This window comes from Heterodontus francisci, chromosome 17, assembly GCF_036365525.1.
Source record: "Heterodontus francisci isolate sHetFra1 chromosome 17, sHetFra1.hap1, whole genome shotgun sequence".
NCBI lineage: Eukaryota > Metazoa > Chordata > Chondrichthyes > Heterodontiformes > Heterodontidae > Heterodontus > Heterodontus francisci.
Window position 1 is genome coordinate 64,147,023 of NC_090387.1, and position 16,564 is coordinate 64,163,586.

The 16,564-nt window shown below is 41.0% G+C and overlaps 1 protein-coding gene across 3 annotated transcripts in view; it reads right to left on the reverse strand.

Moving 5' to 3' along the window:
• ranbp10 (RAN binding protein 10) overlaps nt 1-16,564 on the reverse strand; it is a 168,569-nt gene that overhangs the window by 102,206 nt on the left and 49,799 nt on the right. Inside the window, exon 1 of one of the 3 annotated variants that reach the window (XM_068049534.1) lies at nt 5,816-5,851. The exons of the other annotated variants lie outside the window; for them this stretch is intronic. The gene's annotated coding sequence lies outside the window, so the exon portion shown is untranslated. Of the gene's footprint in view, nt 1-5,815; nt 5,852-16,564 lie in introns of those variants that run through there. 3 annotated transcript variants of the gene reach the window in all.

Genomic DNA, 16,564 nt, shown 5'->3' on the forward strand with positions numbered 1-16,564 from the left:
TTAAAGATGTCTGCAAACGCGACATGAAGTGCTGTGACGTTGATCACATGTTGTGGGAGTCAGTTGCCAGTGATCGCCTGAGCTGGCGGGCAGCCATCAAGGCGGGGCTAAAGAGTGGTGAGTCGAAGAGACTTAGCAGTTGGGAGGAAAAAAGACAGAAGCGCAAGGGGAGAGCCAACTGTGTAACAGCCCCGACAACCAACTTTATCTGCAGCACCTGTGGAAGAGTCTGTCATTCTAGAATTGGCCTTTATAGCCACTCCAGGCGCAGCTTCACAAACCACTGACCACCTCCAGGCGCTTTCCCATTGTCTCTCGAGACAAGGAGGCCATAGATTATTGGTTAAGACTTGTTATATAATAAACTGATAATTTTGTTGTTTATTAAAGAAACCTGGTTGGTGTGTTTTATTCTGGGATAAAGATAGAATCTATGGTTGACCGTATGATAAGTGGGAAAAAATTTAAATATATCTTGTGACCCGTGGAGAAGTGGAACTAGAACAAACAGTGCACTCCTCCCACTGCGGTCGTAACAACAGCAAGACTCTGCTTTCCTCAGTTCCTTCACTTATTGACTGCTTTGTCATTAAATCGCAGTTTATTATCGATGAGTGCAGCTCCAACGACACTCAGGAAGCTTGACACCATCCAGGACAAAGAACCCCATCCACCACTTTAAACATTCACTCCCTCCAACACCCACACACAGTGGCAGCAGTGTGTACCATATACAAGAAGTACTGTAGCATTCACCACGCCTCCTGTTACGCTCACGTGAAGTGCAGTGACTGAAAATACAAGAACCCAAACTAAAGAGTTATAAAAAATTGACTTTACCTTTAAAATGTGGACAATGTGCTGGAAAAATATAGCTGCCAAAAGTCAAAAGACTTGGCCCTGTATATTCAAACTGTCTTATTGTCTGGTAAGAACAAAAGGATACGTTCCAAGCTAAGAGGTGCCAATTGTATTCCTCCTGAGCCCATCAAGAGACATTTCTGAATTGAATGGGTTCTCCTGAAACAAAAAAGGTGCGAGGTAGCCACATCCTGGCATCCTGGGCCACTGTGGGTCACCAAAGGGATGGAGATCTACATCTCCCAAAAAAGACAAGATGTGAGACCATTTTTACCTTAAAAGTAGCTCTCTGAAGAGAGAGAGAGAGAGAGAGAGAGAGAGAGAGAGAGAGAGAAAGAAAAAAAAAGAGAGAGGAAGAACCAGGACAAATATCACAAAAGCCTGTCCAGCTGACAGCTGGAAGAAATCCAGCTTCAAAAGCCAAAGAAGGTGCCCTGCTGTGAATTTTGCACTTCAACTTGTGCTGGAGAGAACTGAAGGTGATCCCGACTCTGGACTGAAGACTCAGCTACCACTGAAATCTACAACTTTAAAGTTGCAACTTTAAAAGAGAAATTGACCTCCAAGATGGTTCAAACAGGTTTACCATGAACCCCTTTTCCTCTCTATCTATTTCTTGTGTGTAACCTTGCGCGTGTGTACATGCATGCATGCTCGAATGCATGCGCAACCATTTCTGGAATGAATATTGCTCAAATGAATAGTTAATCTTCTGTTTAAAACCTACAGGAAAACCTGTCGCTGTCTGTTTATTTGACAAACAAAGCAAAAGAGGTTGAAACTGTAGTAACAAAAAACATTTGCTGCAGTCAGTTGGGAGTTGAACAGTGGGAACCACCCATACCCCTTACCACTTTGCCATAACACTTCTTTGACAACACCTTCCAAACTGTGACTTCTTCCACCTAGAAGGACAACAGCGGCAGACATGTGGGAGCACCACTACCTGCAAGTTCCCCTCAAAGCCACACAGCATGCTGACTTGGAAATATATCACCGCTCCTTCACTGTCACTGGATCAAAATCCTGGAACTCCCTTGATAACAGCGCTCTGGATGTACCTGCACCAAATGGACAGAAGTGGTTCAAGAAGGTGGCTCACCACCACCTTCGCAAGGGCAATTAAGCATGGGCAACAAATGCTGGCCTTTTCAGCGACGCCCACATCCCATGAAACAGACAAAAATGTTCCCCACACTACCAGAGAATCGCTAATTAATACAGAGCAAGTGCACAACTTACAATGGTTTACATGTACTCCATAGTGACATCCCGCTGAAACAGGCATCAAGCCAAAGCCAGATCTCATGTCACTCAAATCGGCATTTCGAAAGTTCAGCAGGTTTATGCTGGAGGTTTGATACTGGTGTCATACCACCATTCTCATGGTGCTGTTGAAATAAAGTACATAACAGGGTTGCCACCTTTTTGCATGGGGGGAGGTGGGGGTGGGACACATTACAATTTTTGTTTTACACAGGGGGTTGGTGAGACAATTTCAGTAAGATAAAGGCATTAAAAATTTATCTTACTTATAATCAAAACAACAAATGTGCATTTTGTGAAGAGGCTTAAAATTAAAAAATAATAATTTATTGACTTGCTTTCTTGCCACCACGTTGGACGCTGATTAAATGAGATAACTGACTTTTTTGGTTGCACAAGTAGTCAATGTTTGCCTGCACACTTGTAGCGATGCGGAGTATTCTGGACAGATGTCCATCTGTTTTGAGTGATCTTGATCTCTCCCTCTCCTACTCTCTCGCACGGTCCATCCCTCCCCTCTCTGTGCCTCCCCCCGTGTCCCCCCCCCCCCCACTGTGTTGTTTCCCCTCTTTCTCTCTCTGTCCCCCTCCAACTCTCTCCCCCTCTGTCACCCCCTCTCTGCTCCCCCCTTCTCTCTCAGTTACTCCCTTCTCCCTGTCTCCCCCATCTCACTTTCCCTGTCTTCCCCCCCCCCCCCCCCCGTGTTTCCCTCTCTCGGTCGCCTCCCCCTCTCTGTCCCCCCTCCTCTCTCTCTCCCTCTCTGTCCCCCACCGACAGTTGCAGAGAGTGGGAACACCAAGCAGATCAGCTTTGTGGTTGGTCAGTTTTTATTTTTAAAAATCGCACAAGTCAATTTCACAGCTGACAGACACTGATAGCAGGAACAGTTTCTAAACTTCAGACACATTCAGGGTTTTCCAGCCGGCATTAAAAAAGTCAAAACCCGCCAGAAACCCCCAAATCTGACCGAAGTTCAGAAACCGCTGTTCCCGCTGTCAGCTGTGAAACTGACTTCCAATGTTTGTTTAAAAAGCCTGTCTGGAAGCAGCAAATGGGGAACTTCTCATCTTGAAATACAACCACAAGCTGGATGGAAACCTTTGGCGGGCCGGATCCTGGCCCGCGGGCTGTATGTTGGACAACGCTGGTATATAAAATTAGTGCATTTTTGCTCCTTGATGGCCTACGGATTGTGGTACCCCTGGTGCAATACAAATTGGAAGAATGAAAATTCAATTTCTGGTCAAAAAACATTTACTTCAGTCAGTTGGGAGTTGAACAGTGGGAACTAGCCACAACCTCATCACTTAGCTGTAACACTCCTTTGACAGTACCTTCCAAACCTGTGACCTCTTCCACCTAGAAGAGGTGTAATCTCAGTCAAAGGAACAGTTAACCTGGGATTCTTCAACAGACATCAGTACCCCTGTGCTGGGCTGTGGAATATCAGCCAGGGTTCCTGTTCCTGATTACTATTCTGTGACCCGCTCCCCCCCGCCTACTGAAAAGTACTAATATTTGGCTGACAGATAAGGACAGGCCAGGTACAACATGTTCCCTTCACAAACAAATAGCCTGCTTATGCTTAATAAACGTGATCACAAATTATGTATGACTGCTTGGAAAAGGTACCATGGAGTTACTGATTCCTGTGGAATCATATCTCTGAAAGAAACAGCTTCTTCAGAAGAGGACAGCAGAAGTTTTTAGCTTTTCCTGAGCTTCACATGTCAAAAGAGGTTACAGGGCATGGTGCCCATTGTATTATTGCATAATATGGACAGTTAAATGGGAACAATATAAACCAGGCCAATAAATCAATCATGAATGGCAGGTTATGACAAACATGCTATTCTTTGACATGCGTATATAGTGTTCTCAGTGGGTTCATTTACCATACTGGTACCAATATGATGGAAAGAGGGGATAAAAACACACTTCAGGCAATATACTGCTTGAATGATCTTAATTCATATTAAATTGCTCTCACCACTAGCAACAGACTTGTAAACACCAGACTTCACCCTGGTGCCATATTGCTCAAAATATCCAATTAAAAGCCATAGTCCAAGTTGAGAAAATACTGCTGGGCATTGCTTCATAGTTTGATTGAATATAATGTAGCACAGATATTTCATTCAAACCTTAATGATGGATGGGAGTTGCTCACAAAGCGGAGGTCTAGAATGCAGGTGTGCAATCATTTCACAGACTTCACAGACTTTGTCAAAGTCCCAATTACAACATTTAAGTAGAATACTTCAGCTGAGTGGATTTTCAGAAAGCTTTCGATAAGGGTTAGTTAGCACAACTGATTTTAAATGAGATCTTAAATGAAATTATTGGCTGTATCAGTGGTTGTTTAAAAATCAGAAGATTTTGTACAAAAGAAGCTCCAACTGGTGGAATTCCACAGGGACCAGAATTGGGAGCCCATTTGTTCACAACATTCATTATTGCTCAACATCTTTAGGCAATAGGATTTTAAAGTGTCTAGACTTTAGAGATAGGCATCATTTAAAGATATCTAAGCAATTACCAACTGGGCAGATGAATGGAAATAGTATTTTATACAGAGAAATGTAAGCTGTGTCAGTGCTAAAAATAGCTACTATGAATATACAGAGAAGGGTGTAACGTTAAATAGTAGTGTACGTTTCAAGAAACAAATTGGACCACTGTAAACAAAGCACTGGTGGAATCGCAAGGGGCACACTTTCACAGTTTGTCCAAAATGCTTACAAAAAACCCCACAGGCAATCAAAATGGTTTGAACAATAGCAACAATTGTATTATGAAATTAATAACAGGAGCCAAAACTGTTAGCTATTTGTGAAACAACTGAGGTATTATATTAGTCTAGAAATAAAGGTCAGAAAATTTAACCAAATATTTAAACCATGACTTTATGAGGGATGGATGTGGAGAAGATAGTAATGCTGGATCAGGAAGGTGGAGCTAAAAGCACATTTGAATAACTATGCCATAAATTAATCACCAGAAGTGTGCAATTAGTGAGCGTGCTGAATTTAGATTCAATTCACGTGATCAAAAGAAACAGAGCAAGTTGATAAAATGAGTGCAAGTTACTTGCCAAAGGACATGGAGCTGTCTGAACCGGCTTCTCAGATAGCTACAGGATTACCTCTTAGCATCCACTGAGCTATCTTTGTTTGGTTATCTTTAATTCAACTGATAGCAGACATTTGGTTATCCAAACCAAAATGGCCATTTCTAACATAGTGCTATCATTAAAGTTTGTATCTATTATAAGTTTTAACTCAAGTCAAACCCATGGTTTCTTAACCAGATCTATTCTTCATCCTAAATGGAGTTCAAAAAAGGACATCTATTATAAACAGACTGACTGGACTGCGCAATATTGCATGGTTGAGAATATACAGAAAGCTTGCTTTTAACTGAAGCTTACCAACTTGTTGCAGATGCTCAAGCAGCACAAAATAGCCAACCACTGAGAAGACTGTGTGCTTTTCAATGGCTCACTGAGTAAAGGGTCATACACACAAATAGAGTCGCAGGACTGACACCTGGTCTGTGTCACGGCAGTTAATGTCAGCCAGGATGGTGGTCAGGGTGCTATGGCTCTCCCTGGCCAGGAAGGGGTGGTGGGCTAGGAAAGAGAGAAAAACTGAGTTAAGGTTCCTACTCAATCAAAGGAAACGCTCACCTGGATGTCGGCTGTGGAAAGGAATAGGTGTGGCTGTGATGCCTTCTATGATGAAATAGTCTGCTGCCAAGTGCACATGAAATAGCTGCCAGAGGTACCTGCTGAAATCAGAATTATAGCCCAGCAAACGTCCAAATGTCTGTGCTCTCCACACAAAGGGAAGTGATTTAAAAAAACAAAAAGACAAAGGCAGGAGAGTTATCAGTGTTAATTGTATGTTAATTGTGTTTAATTATAAGCAGGTGGTGGCATTAACTGGAGAGTCCCTTGTGCCCCTATAAATAGACACTGACTTAAACTGTGGTTGTTGGGTTAGGAGGTGGATGCTTGGAATGTGCAACTCTGTAAATAAATGCTTATAAAAGTATAAAGATTGGCTGCAGTTCTATCCTTCACCAGCTGGCTTTCTAGCAGCTCACCACCACCTTCTCAAGGGCAATTAAGGATGGGCAATAAATGCTGGCCTAGCCAGTGATGCCAACATCCCACGAACGAATAAAATAAAACAATCAGGAGCTAAAAAACAGTAGTGGACCAACACTTAGGCTCTTTTAATACCGCTTTGTAACCAATAGCCAGTGTTTGAAACATTTGAAGCACAGGTACTATAATCTATGTGAAATATGACAAGGGCAGTAGTGGTACAATGGTGTGGTAATCTGGATCACTAATGGTGATCCAGTGCCTGAACCTGCTGACTTTCTAATTTTGGGCTAGTGAGTGGAGGTTCCTGTAGGTAACTGAAAATCAGACACTAGTGCAGTCTTCTTGCATTAAAACTAGTAACAGAAAATTCAGTTTTGCAGGCACACTGTAGTGTGACACCACAGACAACATTTCCCCATTTTAACTGGACTCCCCCAACACACGCCAAGTTTGGGAAAATCGGCTGGGTCAAGAACCAGGTGGGCAGAAGCCTCACCCAGCTGGAGACATGCCCCAATTATAACAAAGCATAAAATTTGGTTTAGAAGGTGCAGTGCCTGGTGGGGAAAGGGGAGGACAAGCAACAAGGAGAGCTATAAAAATCAGTGAGCAAGGGTACATTGTGCATGCATGCACACATACTCATTCTAGGGAATGGGTTTGATATCTTTAATTTTATTAGTGAACATATAACAACTTGAATTTATATGGCACCTTTAACAAAGCAAAATGTCACAAAGCACTTAACAAGAGCATTATCAATGAAAAATTGATACTAAACCCCATAAGGAAATATCAAGAAAGTTTGGTCAAAGTAGTATGTTTTAACGGTCATCTTAAAGGAGGAGGGAGATGCAGAGAGCTTTAAGGAGGAAATTTCAGAGCTTGGGTCAAGGCAACTTAAAACACGGCATCCAATCATGGAGCAGTTAAAAATCTGGGATGCTCACAGTGCCAGAATTGGGGGAATGCAGAGATGTTGAAAGCTTGCAGGACTGGAGGAGGTTACAGGGGTAAGGAGGGACCAAGGTCATGGAAGGATTTGAAATTAAGGATGAGAACTTTAATATTGAGGCATGTTGGACTGGGAGCCAATGTGGGTCAGCAAGCATAGGGCGATAGATTATAAGTGAATGGAGCTTGGTGCAAGTTAGGACACCGGCAGCAAAGTTTTGGATGAGCACAAGTTTATGTAGGATGGAAGATGGAAGGCCGGCTAGGTCAGCATTGGAATAATCAAGTCCAGAAGTAACAAAAGTTTGGATGAGGGTTTCCACAGTAGATGAGCTGAGGCAGGGTCAGAGGGGATGAGTGGCCTATTCTTGCTCCTAATTCGTATGTTTGAAACGATCTAGTTTCGAGTATTGTACATAGAAAGCACTCAAGCTTTGCTTTTCGCATTTTATGAAATACATTTAATCTTTACAGTGAAATTGAGTTATGCACATTTATTTCAAGGCTTGTGAGGCTGCATTTCCTTCCCCTTTAAAGGTCATTAGACCAAGAATGAAGGAATGATACCTATTGGCAAGAAATGCATCTGAAAACCTAATAAAAATGCTTGTGAACTAGTAGCAAACCATTGTTCTAACCATTATAACACTATTTCATTACCAAAGTAATTAAACTTGATTTAGCACTTGTCAAATACTAAAAGTAGACTGTATAAATTTTAGAACTGAACCAAAGTCATTACTTACACTAGCTGGCTGTTTAAAATTGGTCATAGCCATCTCCAAACCCAGCTAGTTAACGCAACCCGAGTATAGCTTCCTTATATTACTATGCTGCTATTTTAAAAATCAAAACGAGTAGCTCCTTTAGCAGGTGACTGCTGAATCACCACAAGAAAATAGGAACAGGAGTATGTTATTCAACCACTTGAGTCTGTTCCACCATTCAACTCAAATCAAGGTTGATCAGTGGCTTAACCCCATCTACTGGCATTGATTCCGTAACCCTTAATACCCTTGCCTAACAAAAACTATAAATCTTAGTTTTTAAATTTTCAAATGACTTAGCCTCAACAGCTTTTTGGTGCTGAGAATTCCATATTTTCACTCCCCTTTTTGTGAGCTGGTGCCTTCTGGCATCCCCCCAGAATGGCCTAGCTCTGATTTTAAGGCTATGCCCTCTTGTACTGGACTCTCCCAGAGGAAATAGTTTCTATCTACCATATCAAATCTTTAAATCATCCTCTTCTATATTCAAGGGAATGCGAACCTAGTCTATGCGATCTGACCTCATAATTTAATCCTTTTAGTCCCAGTATTATTCTGGTGAATCTGCGTTGCACATTCCCCAAGGCCAATATATATCCTGAGGTGTGGTTTCCATAACTGAAGATAGTACTCCAAATGGGGCCTATCCACAGCTATGTAGAGCTGCAAAATAACTTCCACCCCTTTGTATTTTTAATTTTTCTTTATAGACACAGCACTGAAACAGGCCCTTCGGCCCACCGAGTCTGTGCCGACCAACAAATTGGAAGTCTCCAATTTCATACTCTCTCATTTTTGTTCACAGTCTCTTACATAGGTTTTTGAATACCTTCAGGAAGTCCAAATAAATAACATCCATTTCCATACCCCACCCCCACCCCACCCCCCCACATTAGCTGAATTTATTTGAGGAGGTAACTAAGTTTATTAGACATGACTTACACTTTTGAAATACATGCTAGCTCTCTCTCTCTCTCTCTCTCTCTCATCAGCTCATATTTGTCTGTAATAAATTCTAGTAACTTCCCTACAATTGGCATTAAACTAGGAAATTTTAGGCCTATTAGTCTATTTCTCCTACCCTTCTTAAGTAATGGAGTAACACTGGCAGCTTTCTCAATCCAAGGGAACAATTCTTTTAATCAAGTGTTTTGGAAGATCGTGATTGACACATCAACAATTTCCTCACCTTTTAATACCCTGGGTTGGAAACCATCGGGTCCTGGAGATTTGTCAATGTTTAATCTCATTAGTTCCTCTGTTGCCATTTTTCTTAAAAACTTTTATTGAATCCAGTTAGCTCTGATTTAGTGTTAGTTTTCCTTGTATCTCTGGTACTTTATCCTCATCCGCTACTGTGAAGAACAGTACAAAGTAGCTATTTAGTAAGTTTGTAATTTCCTGAATTCCAATTACAAGATCGCCTGCGTTGGTCATTACTCTTAGCCATTCCTTTTCTTTTAACATGCATTTGTAAAAATGGTGTCCTTGATATCCCTCGCAACTTGTTTTTTGTATTCCTTTTTGCAGCTCTAACTACTTTCTCTATATCCAAATTCAAGTCAGTTCAAGTTAGGATCCGCTTCAAGAGAACAAATGATAATCTGGGCAGTGGAACTCTATTTACATATAGCGGCGTTTATGTATAAGCTAGTGTTTAAAGTCCAGTAGCCACGAATCGCCATGACCCTTCCAACCCAATCCCACCATAAGAGCAGCGGGAATGTGACAGAAGGGCCTTAATTCAGATACATTAGATATGGGCCTTCTCTGACAGTTTCTGCAGGATCACTGTCTGCCACAAAAAGGTTCCACGTGTTAGAAGGGGCATAGCTAGGGTTGGGGGCAGGAACTCCAAGAATATAAGTTTCCTCAGCCTTGGTTTGCCAGAACAGAAACAGGCCAATGGGCCATTTAGGATATCTTTTCAAAGGAATGCCTCCAGGACTGCCAAGAGGTGCCATACTGAAGTGGATGCCCAGATGGATTATGATCACCTTCCCAATTCTGAATACTTCAGCAGGTTCAATGTTGGATGTCCCCAGTAGGTGGGTGCCTAGACTGATGTCAGGATAGATGGCCAGAAAATGATCAGACCCCAGGTCCTTCCTGTATAGTGTCTCTGAAGCATATACTGGTAGGACATCGAGGGTCTGCTTTTGGTTCCCTAATTGGCATCATAACTAACTTCAGAGAAGAGAAGTTAGCTCGTGTTCCTTTTCACAATTGCCATTCAGCAAGACCTGTTGAAGATTTGTGCACAGGTCTATACTCAGCTGTGATATTCCAATGTAGTTAGTGAAATAGTCAGCATATATCTACTTAATAGGCTCCAACATCAAGAATTTTCAATTAGGTACAGAAACAAAAAACTGTTCGGTGCAAGAATGGTTCACATAGGTTACTGACCATCACATAGCAGTAGCTTGGGAGCAGTCAGCCCTCAATAAGGCACTGAAGTGGTGGTGAGAAAGATTAACCCAACAAAATAAAACGTGAATGGAAACAGAAAGTGCTAGAAATATTCAGTAGGTCTGACAGCATCTGTGGAGAGAGAAACAGTTAATGTTTCAGGTCTGTGACCTAAAGGCTAACTGTTTCTCTCTCCGCAGGTGCTGCCAGACCTGCTGAGTATTTCCAGCACTTTGTTTTTATTTGATTTCCGACATCCGCAGTATTTTGTTTTTATTTTAGTGAATGGAAAAGAACTAGCTGAGATTGGATGAAACACAGTAATCCAAACTAATATCAAACATTTCAGACAATCTATACAGGGCAATAGTTTTTAGGAATTCTGATCTGGCAACAATACGATAACTGTGAGGGAGATTAATATTTACAGTTTCCACTCCAATCAACACAGCCACACTGTGGGGCGGCACAGTGGTTAGCACCGCAGCCTCACAGCTCCAGCGACCTGGGTTCAATTCTGGGTACTGCCTGTGCGGAGTTTGCAAGTTCTCCCTGTGTCTGCATGGGTTTCCTCCGGGTGCTCCGGTTTCCTCCCACATGCCAAAGACTTGCAGGTTGATAGATAAATTGGCCATTAGCAATTGCCCCTAGTATAGGTAGGTGGTAGGGAAATATAGGGACAAGTGGGGATGTGGTAGGAATATGGAATTAGTATAGGATTAGTATAAATGGGTGGTTGATGGTCGGCACAGACTCGGTGGGCCGAAGGGCCTGTTTCAGTGCTGTTTCTCTAAACTAAACTAAAAGAATCACTGCACAATAACTTCAACTGTGTAACGCACACAAAATTAATCTTTAGAAAAATAATAAAACCCTGGAAATTGGCAGATGTTACTTTTAAAGCAGTTGCTGCTTCACTTTTTTTGAAAGATAAAAGGGCATAGAACGGAGCTGATGATATGGGGCATTGCATGCTTACTCGTCCCAACGAACAGCCATTTAAAGCCAACTGTGAATTGAAGCAAATTGAATCAAATGAATATCAACTGCCCGCAGAGAGCTAGCCCACTTCGAATTTCCTCAGTTCAAACTAGGTCATGGTTTGTGCAAGTCAATTTGCTACATCTGCAGCAGATAATAAGAACTAAATAAAATTTGTTTAATTAATCCCTTCAGCAGGAACAGGTACCACAGTGACTCCTACTGATCCACCTTCATATATAGTACACATGTTGGGTCAAAGATTCAAGCAGCAAAGGGATTTTTCAGTGTCTTATAGGACAGTCCAACTTTGTAAAGCTGAAGGCAGAGTATGGATGACCCAAAATCACTTCTGTAACCCAGTTTCTCTCCTTGTATCTACTGCTCAGTAAAGACTGCCTATAAACATCATTCACAACCAACAAATAAAAGTTCTTCATACATGAACTGCATTTCAAACACAGATATTTAGGGTTCATTGTGAACAGAGTTTACAATGTAGATTAGGACAACTTAACAGTTCCTTTAATATTTTCCTCAGCATTTTGTCAGTATTGAGTTCATCAGGACATTGTGTGAACAGGAACAATGGAACAAAGGGAACCTTTTATTGGATAACAGAACAGAAAGTGCTGGAAATACTCAGCGGGTCTGATGAAGGGTTGCAGATCTGAAAGTTAACTCTGTTCTCTCTATACAGATGCCACCAGAGCTGCTAAGTATTGCTGACACTTTCGGTTCTCAGAGTTCCAGCATCTGCAGCATTTTGCTCTTCCTTTATTGGACAAGGTAGTTTTATTGAGAGAATCTGCAGGATGCTGTAAAGTAATTTAAAAGAACTCCAGGCATGTCTTAAGAAATAAGCCAATGCCAATTTTTCCTCCGAAATGTTTCTGAACAGTGATGACAATGACCCAATTTTATTGTTCAAATCTATTAAAACAATCAAAATAAATACAGATGCCATCATTTTTGAGAGATCATGGTTCATTAAAATTTACAATCTGAAATGGGAACCTGCACTGAAAAGAGCTCCAAAACAAGTTGATCCTTTTCTCTTTACACTGATGGCTGAACACTAATGAGAAAGCAAAAGACTTGCATTTATATTGCGCTTTTCACGACCAAGAACGTTTCAAAGCACTTTACAGCCAATGAAGTACAGAAATGAGCCTCAAATGTTGTACCTACAACAACTACTTGCATTTCAAAAGTGCCTTTATGTAGTAAAATATCCTAAGACACTTCAGGGGAGCATAATCAGACAAAAAGTGACACCCAGCCAAAGGTGGATCCATTAGAACAGGGGACCAAATACTTGATCAAAGAGGTAGGTTTAAAACTGCATCTGGAAGACAGAGAGATGGAAAGGCAGAGATTTGGGGAGAGAATTCCAAAGCTTAGGGCTTAGATGACCAAAGGCATGGCTGCTAATGGTAAGACAAAGGAAGCGGGGGATTCATAAGAGGCCAGAGCTCTCGGAATGCAGCAGTCTCGGAGGGTTGTAGGGATGGAGGAGGTTAGAGAAAGAGATAGAGAGAGCAAGGCCATGGAGGGATTTGAACACAAAGATGAGAATTTTAAATGAGGCCTTGGTGGACCATACTCCTGATACCTAAACAAACATCATGCTTCGTGGTTTAGATTACGTGCCAAACATTTCTTTTCACCATTCATTGCAATCCCAGAGGTTGGGATCGTTATAATTTAGCTACAAGACAAAGTTCTTGGGTGTTGCAATGTTATTCAATATCGTCTCAGCAATTACTTTGCCACAAAGAGCATGGAAGACAAAATGCATGCGAGGAAAATAAACATTTGAGTCTTTCATACTTTTTTAAAAAGCAATGGATGTCTCCAATTCCATAGGACAAATGCTTCACTTTTATTTTTGCACCTCACAATTCACTGGGGACACCAACACTGTACCAAAAAAAAAGCAATGCAGGTTCTTCTCACAAAACTACTCACTAAATTAAAGCTCACTGCTGCGGGAATGAGTCATCATGCTCCATAGTAGGTAATCAGCAACAATGCCAGTGACCTAGCTGCAACTAGCCTCCCCAGCTGCTCGCCATGGATGGTGCAGAGACCAAAAAAAATTCAACCAAAGAGTCATCTTACCCCCACAAAAGAGCTAGTTGCTGGAGTACTCGACAAAGAGTAATATTTCAGAAATATAAATAATCTATTCTAAAATAGGTTACTTGTGCTACGACACTGAAGATGTTGTCCATTGAATGCTTCTGATACAGCAAGGACAAAGTCAGACTCAGTAAAAAGTATACACATAGATACACATTTTTTTTTAAACAGACTGATGGATCCTTTGTTAGAACATAAGAATTGGAGTAGGAGTAGACCATACCGCCTGTCAAGCCTGCTTTGCCATTCAATACGATCATGGCTGATTTGGGCTTCAATGCCACTTTCCCGCCTGCTCCCCATATCCCTTGATTCCCTGAGAGACCAAAAATCTGCCTATCTCAGCCTTAAATATATTCAATGATGGAGCATCCACTGCCCTCTGGGGTAGAGAATTCCAAAGATTCACAACCCTTTGAGTGAAGAAATTTCTCCTCATCTCAGTCCTAAATGATTGTCACCTTTTCTTGAGATTGTGCCCCCATGATTTAGATTCCCAGCCAGCAGAAACAACCTCTCAATGTCTACCCTGTCAAGTCCCTTTAGAATCTTGTAAGTTTCAGTGAGATCATTTCTCATTCTTCTAAACTTCACAGAATATAGATCCAATTTACTCAGCCCATCATAGGACACCTTCTCATCCCAGAGACGAATTTAGCGATTCTTCACTCTACTGCCTCCAAGGCATGTAGATCTTTCTTTAAATATGGAGACCAAAACTCCACACAGTATTCCAGGTGTGGTTGCACAAAAGCCCTGTACAATTGGCTTTATTCTTGTACTCCAATCCCCTTGCAATAAAGGCCAACAAGCCATTTGCCTTTCTAATTGCCTGCTGTACCTGCATGCTAACTTCCGGTGTTCCTTGTACGAGTACATCCAAGTCTCTCTGAACATCAACATTTGCAGGTTTCACACATTTTAGAAAATATTCTGCTCTTCTATTCTTATGAGCATACACTTCCCCACATTATACTCCATGTGACAACTTGTTGCCCACTCATTTAACCTATATCCCTATCTCTTGGCAGCTCTTTGTGTCCTCCTCACAGCTTGCAATTCCACCTACCTTTGTATCATCAGCAAACTTTGATACATTACTGTCTCTTCATTTAAGTCATTAATATAGAATGTAAATAGCTGAGGCCTCAACACTGATCCTTGCAGCACTCCACTATTCACAGCCTGCCTGCTTGAAAATGCCCTATTCATGCCTACTCTATACTTCCTGTCCATAAACCAATCCTCTATCCATGCTAATATATAACCCCAACTCCATGAGCCCTTATCTTGCCTATTAACCTTTTGTGTGACAACCTATCAAATGCCTTTTGGAAATCCAGGCATACTACATCTACTGGTTTCCCTTTATCTACCCTACTAGTTATGCCTCAAAAAGCTAATAAATTTGTCAAACATGATTTTCCTTTCATAAAACTATGTTGACTTTGTCTGATCTTACTATGATTTTTTAACTGAATTGCTAAGACTTTCTTAATAATAGATTCCACCACTTTCCCAACAACTGATATCAGGCTAACTGACCTGTAGTTTCCTGTTTTCTCTCTCCCACCTTTCTTGAACAGCAGCGTTACATTTGCTAATTTCCAATCTGCTAGGACCGTTCCAGAATCAGGGAATTTTTGAAAATCATAGCCAGTGCATCCACTATCTCTTTTAGAACACTAGGATGTAGACCATCAAGTCCTAGGGATTTGTCAGATTTTATTCCATTAAGTTTCTGCAATACTTCTCCACTGATATTAATTACCTTAATTTCCTCACTCTTTTTAGCCTCCAGGTTACCCTCCATTTCTTGCATGCAATTTGTGTCTTCTATTGTGAAGACAGACACAAAATATTGTTCAATGTCTCTGCCATTTCCTCATTCACGATAATAATTTCTCCTGTCTCTCCTTCTAAGGGACCAACTTTTGCTTTAAAGAAAGTTACTTTCTTCCTTTTCATATGCTTTCAAAGCTTTTAGAATCTGTTTTAATATTCTTAGCTAGTTTACTCTTGTACTTTTTTTTTCCTTTTTATCAACTTTTTGGTGGCTCTTTAATGTCTCATTTAACAGACAGCAGCTCTTGACAGTGCAGCTGTGAACTGTCAATAGCTGACCAATCTCCTTTACTTTTTTTTGAGGAAATGAGAGTACAAATGGAAATTGGAAACCCTCGTAATGCAGTATATGCAGGTTTCCAGAAAGCCTTAGAAAATGTTCCACATGAAAGTCAGCTACACAAGTTCAAGTTGGTGGCTATCCTTGATAAAACTTGGAAATGGATACAAAATAATTAAAGTGGGGAACAGCGGGTACCAGTTAAAATAGCGATGTCAGGATGGAAAATGTAGTGAATGACGTGCCCTATGGACTGTTTCTGATCTACATTAATAACCAGAATTCAGAAACTAAATGCAAAGTGGTCAAATTCACAGATAATATTAAAATGGGAAGGTATAGTAGTATTTTAAGGTATAGTAGAATCCAACAAAGCACAATGAATTAAAGAAGGTCCTAGACAATATTTGCAAATGTGCAAGGTCTTGTATATTGGAAGTGAAAAAGGGGAATATTACATACTTAACGAATGGCATTGAACTAGCTAAGGTAAATTCAGAGAAACCTGTGAATGATAGTAGACTCAACATCGACCATGTCTAGTTATTGCAGAGCAGCATTTAAAGCAAACATAATGCAGAGCTATAAATCAGGAGAGGTCTTAAGTGTAAGGTCGTCATACTGAAGCTGTAAAATGCTCTGGTCAGGCTGTACTTCATACACAGTTTAGTTGTGATCTCTGGAGCACAAGGTTAACATCCGAATTCTGGAAGTGATGCAGAGAAGGTCCTGGAAGGTGATCCAAGGTCAATGGAATGAACTGAAGGGAGAATTTTAAAAAACTTGGGAGATGTTTCAGACTTTAAAAGGGGAGAATGAGAGGAGCCTTATAGAAATAGAAGCAGCATTTCTTCAACTGTGAGTAATAGCTGGAATGGTCTTCAGTGTAAAGCAATGAAGGATAAAATTCTGCAGACGCTCAAAAGACTTGGACTTTTT